Below are 9,481 nucleotides of genomic sequence, written 5' to 3'. Positions count from 1 at the left end.
ACATCCTGTAGGTCGTCTTTATGCCTTGTTTTTGGTGTGGGGGGAATGTAATTGTGGCTGCTAGAAACAAAGAATAATCTCGCCCCTCCCTCTCCCAGGCCTCTAGACTCCCGCCCGGATCTTTTTGGACCCGCCTCCATGCACCCCCCGCCTCTCGTGAGCCCACTCAGGTCGCAGCTTCATCCCCACCCCTCCTACTTCTAGGCTATCGCTCCTCCCACCAGACCCCGCCCCATCTGGCCCTTTCTCCCAAGCCACGCCCCGAAACATCCCCGCCCCCGGTTCGCCCTGCCTCTCCAGAGCCCTCCCGGCCGGCGCGCGCGGCCAGCGCAGACCTCCCGGCTCGATAGGCGGCGCGGGTGGCGGTGAGTGCGGCCCTTCTGGGTGCCCGGTGGGGAACACCAGATTCGGGGCGCTGGGCATGGGGCGGCAACAGAGGCGGGGGTCGTGCTTTGTCACCTACCTAGAGTTCCGGGACACCGCGCTCTCCTCTGGCTGCGAGCAGGGACGTCGTGGAATCCGGGGTGGCGCGCTCTGGGCGGGATTGAGGGCGAGGGGTTCCAGCAGTGCTCCGGTTGTGTTTGGTTTCAGTCCCGGACTACCCAGTTTCCATGCGAACCTCCCCAAATGATGCCCCTCGGGCTTAAGGGAAAAGGCGCGGCTTTCTTTAGTAACTTTTAGTATCTAAATTACGATTTGGAGAATGATCCGGTGCGTACTCTGAAAGCAAAAACGAATAGACAAAAAGTAGGATAACTTTCCAGATGTTCTTTAACTGTTCCCGGCCCATGCGTCTTTTGCTCTTATCCCTGAGGGTTTCACGCGGGTTCCCAGACGGGTGCGGGCGTACCGGAGAGTAGGGGAACTTCAGGATCGCAGAGCCCAGGCGAAGGAGGACGTGGCCCCTGCCTGTCCTGCCAGCCGGTTATTGCTTCCCAGTGGTTTCCAGGTCAGTGTGGGTCCGGACGGTGCTCTTGATCGTCATTCGGTGTTGTGCCCACAGCTTTCCGTTCAGGTTTAAGAGGTGAGGGGAGCATGGATGTGTTTTAGAAAGGCAAAGCTCCAATGATCAGGTCGTTTGGACATTCCCTACCTAATACTTTGTCGGGTTTGTGCTTCCGGATAGTAGAGCTGATGTCATTCTCTGTTGGACTGAGTGGTCGTCGTTTGAAAGTAGTTTGTGGAAGTCACGGGGCTCTAAGCTCGTCAGCTTTTTGCTGTTTTGAGACGGGGTCCAGGCTAGCATCCGAACTCCACATGTAGCTGAGGCTGGTCTTGAACTGCTGGACTTTCTGCCTCCACAGTGCTGAGATTACAGGGTTGTGCCACTGACCACCTCTCTTTTCTGACCTCCACCCTTTTCTGAATTAAACCCTCCTCCCCTGAGAATGGTGAGCTGAAGCTGGTTCAGGGACTCCTGGACTCCGTATTGGAGTCCTTTGAAGGAAAATCATTTCCACCAGTAGGTGCTTGCCTGCTCTTCTGCCCTCTGCTCCAGCCTTCTCAGATGGGCTCTTTTAAAGTAGAACTAATGCAGAGAGAAAGGCTGTAGAGAAAGGAGCTGACTGGTATCAGTAATTCTTCCAGCGATTGGCTTTATCAATTGGATCAAGATCCAGAGGGTGTGTCGCTTGCCCTACCTGGCCTAGAATAACACCCATACTGCACCTGGCTCTCTTCTCAGCCAGTCCTTGCTCTGCCTTCTAAAGGTGTTCAGGCCAGCTCAGAAATATTTGTTGTAGATCTACTGTGGGAGAGGCCCATTGTCCTTTTTCCTATTCCACTAAAGGCATTAATAATGAATGGTTTTATTCCTGCCTGAAAAATATCCTTGTGATAGTTTACTGAATCAAGTGACCTAGTGATTACTCTCAGACCCATCCAGTGTCTTGAGTCTCTAAAATATTAGACAGAAGTAGCACCCTGCCATTGGGAGATACATTCTTTTGTCCTTCAATACTTTTATGGCCTGGCCACAGGAAGGGAAAGGGCTACCCCTTGTCCTTTGAAAATGCTGAAAAAATGGCTCCTGGCCTTGAGTGGCTTATGCTATGGGTGAAAAGCAGGTGTGCTGTTGAAAAGTTCAGAGCTTAGCTCAGAATCCCGGCTAAGGCAATTGGGAGATGTTCCTAGACAGGGAAAGTTGTGTGGAAAGCTGAGATCTGAGCACACTGCACATAGCAGAAAGGTCTCAACAAAGTTACAGCAGAGGTGTAGACAAGTCTAGGATCGAACACAGTAAGAACAAGACCTGCTGAGAGGAAGGGGCTGGCAATAGACAGTTCCTGCTTTCCTGCCTTAATTTAATCCAGTCATTCCTACTGATCTGGGCATGACCTCATGCAGCAGTGAGAATAGGCAGGACCTCTTCCCCCACCTCAAATTCTCCTGCAAATTTCCCTGAAGCTCCTCTGAGGGTGGGAAGGAGGAGGAAGCCCTGGAGTCTTGGCACCAGTCATCTGTATTTTGTTTGTTTTGGCTTTCTGCTGCCATGAAAATAGCCCAGGGAACCAGGTGGTTTGTATCCACAGGTAAATAGACTGCTCTGTGTGTCTGACTCCGCAGCCCATTTGGCCACCCATGGCTGACTCTGAACTTGAGTGGTGTTTACCTCCTGTGGAATTGGAGTTTGAGGTCAAGTGCTGCTTGCCAGGGGTCTTCATAACTTCATTTTATTGTTGAGCATTCATTGACAGTCTGGGCAGTGATGACAACATTAGACTCATTAAGATTGTCACTTGACTACAGGTCTTTGAGAATTGTGTGTCATTTTATTAGGTTGTAGACAAGAAGGTATGGCCCCTGTCTCAGCATCTTAAGAATCACATCCAAAATGCCTTCAACAAAAGACACGTTAACTACAGAAAGTATAACAGGTCCATGAGCCTTCACATATGAAGAACGAAGACCTTGAGGCACAAGTTTGTTTCTACACAGTTGGTGGGGCTGAAGCAAGTCTGTCTGCTCAATCTTTTTGGCCCTCTGTAAATTTCATTTTCCTGAAGATGGGGTACAACTCCAAGGTTTTAACAACTATGATCAGGAGAAAGAGATGGCTTTTCCTCTCCCTCTCCCTCTCCCTCTCTTTAAAGTATGGGGAGGGGAGAGATTCCTTGCTGCTCTTTCAGAGGACCTGAGTTTGCTACCCACCATCCAGTCAGGCAGGTCAGAACTGCCTGAAACTCTCGCTCCAGAGGATCTGAAGCCCTCTTCTGGCTTCTCTGGGCACTGCACTCACGTGTATATACCCACATCTGGACTCATAACTCATACACCTAATTAAAAATAAAAATGAAACTTAAAAAGTTTTAAGTGCAGTTGTGTATATGTGGAGCCTAGAGGACAACTTTGGGACTTTGGGTCATCTTCTGGAATACTGCCCACCTCCTTTGAAGCAGGATTTTTCATGGGAGCTAGTGAGTACCAGAGACTGTGACATCTGTCTCCCCATGCTGGTATTGCAAGCATATGCCACCATGTCTAGCTTTTTCTCTAGGTCCTGGAACTTATACTCTAGTCCTTAGGCCAGTACTGTTGTAACCAGGTGGCTCCTGCAGGGGTCAAGTGATAGCCCGGTTAGGATAGCCTTGGAGAGCAGTCCTGGTTCTTCACCTGCCCACAGGGAGGGGAGGCAGGAAGCCATCAGAGGGAGACAGTGTCCCTTCCTGGTCAGAGTCACCAATATACTGCGTGTCATCCTTGGCAGTTTCATTGCCTGCGTTCCAGTAGGTTAATCATTTATTGGGCAACAACTGTCCACCTATTCCAATCCTTGTAGAGCATTAACTCCCTGGGGTCAAGCCTAGCAGATGTGTCCAGGCTCTGACATCATCACTGACATCACTCACACTGGAGAACCCTGCAATCAAGTTACAAAAAAGAATTGTGTTGGGTCTCATTCTCCCTGAGGTACATCTGGCCTCCAGGACACAGGTTGGATGAACCTAGAAGGCTCCAGAAAACCAGTGATGGAGAACTTAAGTCATTTGCCCCATGGAGCCTCTTGAGCGACCTCAAGTCTCAGAGTTTAGTGTGAGCTGACATGACCCCACATGCCTCTCATTCCAGCCCTCAGGAAGCTGAGACCAGACTTAAGAAATCAAACTAGGAAACCCACAACAGCAACAGGAAACACACCATTGACTAACTTATCCCCGATTCCAGTGAAATTTATAGACCATGTACTGATATGCTTTTTGTTGTTGTTTTGTTTTGTTTTTGAGACAGGGTTTCTCTGTGTAGCCTTAGCTGTTCTAGAACTCACTCTGTAGACCAGACTGGCCTTGATCTCAGAGCTCCCCTGCCTCTGCCTCTGTAGTGCTGGGATTAAAGACTGCCAGCTTAAAAAAGTTAATTAAGAACTACTAGTAGGATGGGCAAGATTTCTCAGAAGGTAAAGACACTCATTGCCAAGTCTTATGATTTGAGTTTAGTCCTCAAAATCCATGTAATGGCAGGCAAGACCTGGCTTCCGTAAGTTGCTCTGTGGTCTCCATGCTTGCACTGTGGCATACGTGTATGCATGAGACACACAAACAAAAATATAATCTTCAAATTAAAAATAAAGAGTAGAACCCTGCAGGATTTCAGAAAATGTAGGAGATGAAATCAGGCATAATTTGAGCAAGCGTGTGAAGCAGGTGACGGCGGGTGGGGTGACGGCAGGTGGGGTGACAGCTTTCTTTGTTGGCTAGTCCTCTCTTCTCTCAGTGAGCCTGTTCTTTTCTTGGTCACTGTAATCAGGACACACAGGACCTGATAGCCTGGTTCAGGCTTATTGATGCTGTTTATGGGGGAGCCTGGGATACAGTTTCATCAGGATCCCCAGGGAAGTGGTACACACTGATTGTAGGGCGCAGCTCCGCTTGCTGTGGAGGCGGTTTTCCATTCCACAAATCAATTGTAATTTGTAGTTATGCTGTATTTGAACCTTGTGGTAACTTTATCTTTGCCTTGAGAGACATATGAGCCTACAGAAACCACTGAAATTCAGAAGATGGAGTTTGAAAACACTTCTGTGAAATATTTTACCAAGTTACCAAGAGCTTCTGAGTTCCCCCCACCCGCACCCCCCAGGTATGGATCAAGTCTGTCAGGGCAGACAGGCACCATCCAGCAAAAGCCGTTTCTTAAGCCTGAGGGTCGGATGTTACTCTTTTGTCTATCCTTCCTTCTCATTCGGAAGTGTTTGAGAAACTCCATTCTTTCTCCTTGTTTGGCCGTCAGTCATCTCCAAGTTAAATTTCATCACAGTGACACACAGTTTTTGTATTTTACAGACTGAATTTAAGAATGTTTAATTTCCTGGACCTGCAGTTCTGTGCTAGCACAGCTCCTTTATGCACAGATTACCCTAAGGGATATGTTGCTCCCCCACCAAGACCTCAAAGACCAGATCCTTCGGCCTTCTTGGCTACTCTTCTTTCTTGCTTACAAACTAGGCCGTTTTCTAAGGCGTGCTTCCATCTGCACGCCAGCTCCTTTCCGCCTTACTGGAGTCGTTTTTGTGATCTCCATATTTGTGCCATATAGCCTTGTGTTTCCTTTCTAGGGCCAGGGCAGTGGGGCTATGGACACATGAGTGGAAATGAAAGATTCTGTTTCTCTCTGGAAGAACTGATTTTAGAGGATTACATTGGTGGTAAAGAAGCTGCTTTATTTCCGTGAAGGCCTTGCCCTTTTGAGTGTTGATCTGATACCTAAATCTAGAAAGACCTTCGCTCTACTCAGAGGAGCCTGTCTGCAGCCCATATTTTCCACGGCATATACCCCGCCACCCCATGTGGCTGAAAAGGAGGGAGGGAGGGAGGGGCTGGGAACTGCCTTTAGTCTGGAGGCGCCTTTGAAAACCATTCTTTTGCTGAAATTCTGAGGTCTCATCCCTTTTGAGTTTATTTTAAACTTTTTTTTCCTTCCCTTTTTGAGTCAAGTGGTCCCATGTAGCCCAGGTTGGCCTCTTACTCCCCTAGTCTGGCTTCGTTTGAACTCCCGATCTTCCTGGCCCCGCCTCTTAAGTACTGGAATTACAGGAATATGTCACTAAACCTTGCTACTTTTATTTTCTTACACGAGTGTATGTGTATGTGTGTGTGTGTGTGTGTGTGTGGTGTGTGCATGTGTGTAATCCTGTTTGCTCATGTGGGGGTGCGCATGTATGTGGGTAAGTGCGTACACCCAAAGTTGTCAGATTTCTTCCTCAATTTTAGCTATGTTAATGTTAATATTGAGTCCCCATTGGCTAGTCTAGCTAGCCAACTGCCCCGCCCCCACAACCCCTATGTCTGATTCTGGAATGCAGGAATTCCTCACACTTGTGTGACAAGTCTCTATCCACTGAAACATCTCTTCAGTCCTTATTCGTCTTTTCTTTAAAAAAAAAATATTATTTTAAACAGGGTCTCTCTTTTATGTAGCTTTGGCTGTCCTAGAACTCACTATGTAGACCAGGCTGGCCGCGAACTCATTGAGATCCATCTGCCTCTACCTTCCAAGAGTTGTGATTACAGGTATTAGCCATCAGGGCTGGCCTAAAGAAAATGTCTTTAAAATTAAATTAAATTTTATTTTTGTGTGTGTATTTTGCCTGCACGTTTGTCTGCACACAGCTTGAATACCTGATGGCCATGGAATCCAGGAGATGATGTCAGATCCCCTGGAAGGAGAGTTACAGACTGTTGTGAGCTGCCATGTTGGTGCTGGGAATGCAGTCCAGGCACTCTTGCCCCTGAGGAGTGTAGTGCAGTCTCCCTGCAGACACAGAGCCTGCCTAGAGCAGGAAGTGCTTAGGGCCCAGGAGGCAGTCACTGGTCATGGAGGCCCTGTGCAGGCAGCCCTGGGAAGTAGGATGGGCCTGAAGAGGGTGCTGGGTGATCCTAAGTCTTAGTAAAGGCCTCATTCCCAAAGCTACCTTAGCTGGTTGCCTGCAGCCACTGGAGTTTGTCAGAGCTGGGCTAGGAAGTAGATGTGACTCCACAGTCTCTGACTATTAGGGAGTTGTTAGATACTTACAGGCTTGGGGGACATTGTGGCGGGACCCCTCCCTTCTGGTAAACAGACTTGAAAACCCAGGTTTCCCTTTCTCTCTCTCTTTCCCAAGCTGACTTTGTCTTCCTTCCTCCATCTCCTGAGTTCTGAGATTAAAGGTCTTTGCCACCAGCCTAGCTAGGAGGTTCAGATAACGGAGCACTACCACCACAGTCCCAAGGGGCCTGGCAGTCACCTGGACGGGACAGGGCCTCAGGAAAAGCTGCTGGTTCTGGGGCAGGCAAGGAGGCCCATCAGGCAAAGGTGTTTGTTGTACAAACACCTTGAGAGCTGAGTTTAATATCTGAAACCCACATAAAGTGGAAGTGAAGAACTGACTCCAGAGAGCTGTCCTCTGACCTCCACACCTACACCTTGTCCCATCCATGAATATTAAAAAGATATATTTTTAAAAGCTGTTCTAGAGATTTCAGAATAAGTTGGGTGTGATAGCACATACCTATAATCCCAGTAGTGGGGAATCAGAGGCAGGAGGATCACTGCAAGTTTAAGACCAGCCTGGTTTACGTAGCAAGACTGTTTCAAAATATAAAAATATTAAGAAAGGAAAAAGAATACAAAGCTTGCAGAAGCGGGGCGCGGCCTCCTTGATCACTGTCAGTCTGTCCTTGTCCAAGTATGCTCTGTCTGTGAGCAGGTCTGCTTGTCTTCTGGACTACACTCTGTGTCTTGTCTGGTTTCTTTTTCATTTAAAAATATTTATCTTGTATGTATGTATGTATGTATGTGTGTAAGCAAGCACACATGTGTGTAGCTCAGTCTGGTCACATACTTGCTAGGATTGTGTGTGTTGGGTGCTCAACAGAATAATTTCAAGAGAGATCTTGAGACCTTAGGAGATCCCAATGGCAAGAGCAGACGGCCCCTCTGTCACTCTCAGGAAGTACTTCAGGGCAGGCACAGCCTTTCTCCCACAGGAGGAAATATTTACACATAATTTACACTGACGGAAGAAAAATCACAAGAGAGTTTTACATGCAGGCAATGTCTAGAAACTTAGACATATTTTCTAGATGTGAGGGCTGGGAGGACAGTGGGTCTGTGAAACAGGTGACAGCCTGTGACAAAGTCCATCCACACGTGGTATTGACTTTTGGTCATCTTTCCTATGCTGTAAGTAGGAGCCATTCTGGTGAGGAAGCTCCTGGGAGACAGGACAACCAAGTCCTCCAGAATGCTCCTGCTGGTCCTGAAACTCTTAAGCCAAAGAGTATAGTCTATAGGCCAAGAATCTGTGCTTTAGGGTAAAGTCTTTCTTTTTATTTATGTGTGTGTGTGCGCGCGCGCACGCTCACAGAGGACATGGAATCCCCTGGAACTGGAATTGTAGAGGGTTGTGAGCTGCCAGATGTGTGCAGTCAATCAGTCTCTCACAAGGGCAGTAATGTAACCACGGAGCCTTCTTTCCAGCCCTGAAGTTTTCTTTTCTCTGAGACATGTAGCCTCATGTAGCCCACATTGGCCTCAGACCTTCTGTGCAGCTAGTTGAGAGTGACCCTGAAGTTTTGACTTTCCCGACTGCACCTACTGAGTACTGGAACCTGTGGTTTTCTTCATGCCAGGCAGTCACCCTTCCAGCCACATCCCCGGCCCTGAGGCTTCTTTTTATTTTTTTATTTTATTTTTTTGAGTCTCATCATTAGTGACTATATTTAAAGTTTTTATGCACTTGATTCTGATGGGGTCCAGGTTCTTGGAAACATCATAGCAGCATGATGGAGAAGGTGGTGTGGGCTCTGCCATGGCCCCTGGAGCAGCAAGGAATGAATAGAACCAAAAACCACAGACAGACCCTCTCTTTCCTTTCTCCCCATCTTCTCCCAGATTTGTAGAGAACAGAGAGATATATGGGGTCAGCTTTAGAAGAAAACCTATGACACTGTTTTGGAACTGGAGAGATGGCTCAGGTTAAGAGCACTGGCTACACTCATGGAATATTTGGTAACATCTGGAGCCATTTTTTATTTTCACAGATGGGGAGAGGGGAGGCACCATGTCTGTGTAGAGTCCGTGATGAGGTTGAATGCCCTACAATCAAAAGATCACCAGTGCTAAAGTTGAGATACTGTGCTTTCAAGCTTCCTTAGCCTATGGTCAAAGGGCATAGGGATATCAGGGTATGGGCAGCTTTTTGTGTGTGTGTGGTCAGACAGTTTCATATATTTAAGATTAATTTTGGTCATTTTCCACACTCCCATTCTCCTTTATCCTCCGCCCTCTCCTGCTAATACCTGTCTCTTAAACACTGTAGGCCACACATAAAAATAAGACATGAAGGGAAAAGGAAAGCGCTCTTGCTCGAGCACAAGAAGGGATACAGGAAAACTCTTGAAAATGTTTTATGGTTAGCATACAAAATATTGAGTTTAATTGTGACATTTTTATGTAGGCATATCATTATACCTTGTTCATATTCACTTCCTGCCAATCCCCTCCT

The 9,481-nt window shown here is 47.5% G+C and overlaps 1 protein-coding gene across 1 annotated transcript in view; it reads left to right on the top strand.

Moving 5' to 3' along the window:
* Nucleotides 1-259: 259 nt before the first annotated feature.
* The window catches only part of Litaf (lipopolysaccharide induced TNF factor), a 35,281-nt gene continuing 26,059 nt past the window's right edge, over nucleotides 260-9,481 (top strand). The window contains exon 1 of the mRNA XM_031362666.1: nucleotides 260-365. The gene's annotated coding sequence lies outside the window, so the exon portion shown is untranslated. The remainder of the gene's footprint in view (nucleotides 366-9,481) is intronic.

This window comes from Mastomys coucha, unplaced genomic scaffold, assembly GCF_008632895.1.
Source record: "Mastomys coucha isolate ucsf_1 unplaced genomic scaffold, UCSF_Mcou_1 pScaffold12, whole genome shotgun sequence".
NCBI classification, from domain to species: Eukaryota; Metazoa; Chordata; class Mammalia; order Rodentia; family Muridae; genus Mastomys; species Mastomys coucha.
Note: the sequence above shows the minus strand (reverse complement) of the source record. Positions and strands in the feature narration are given on the sequence as shown.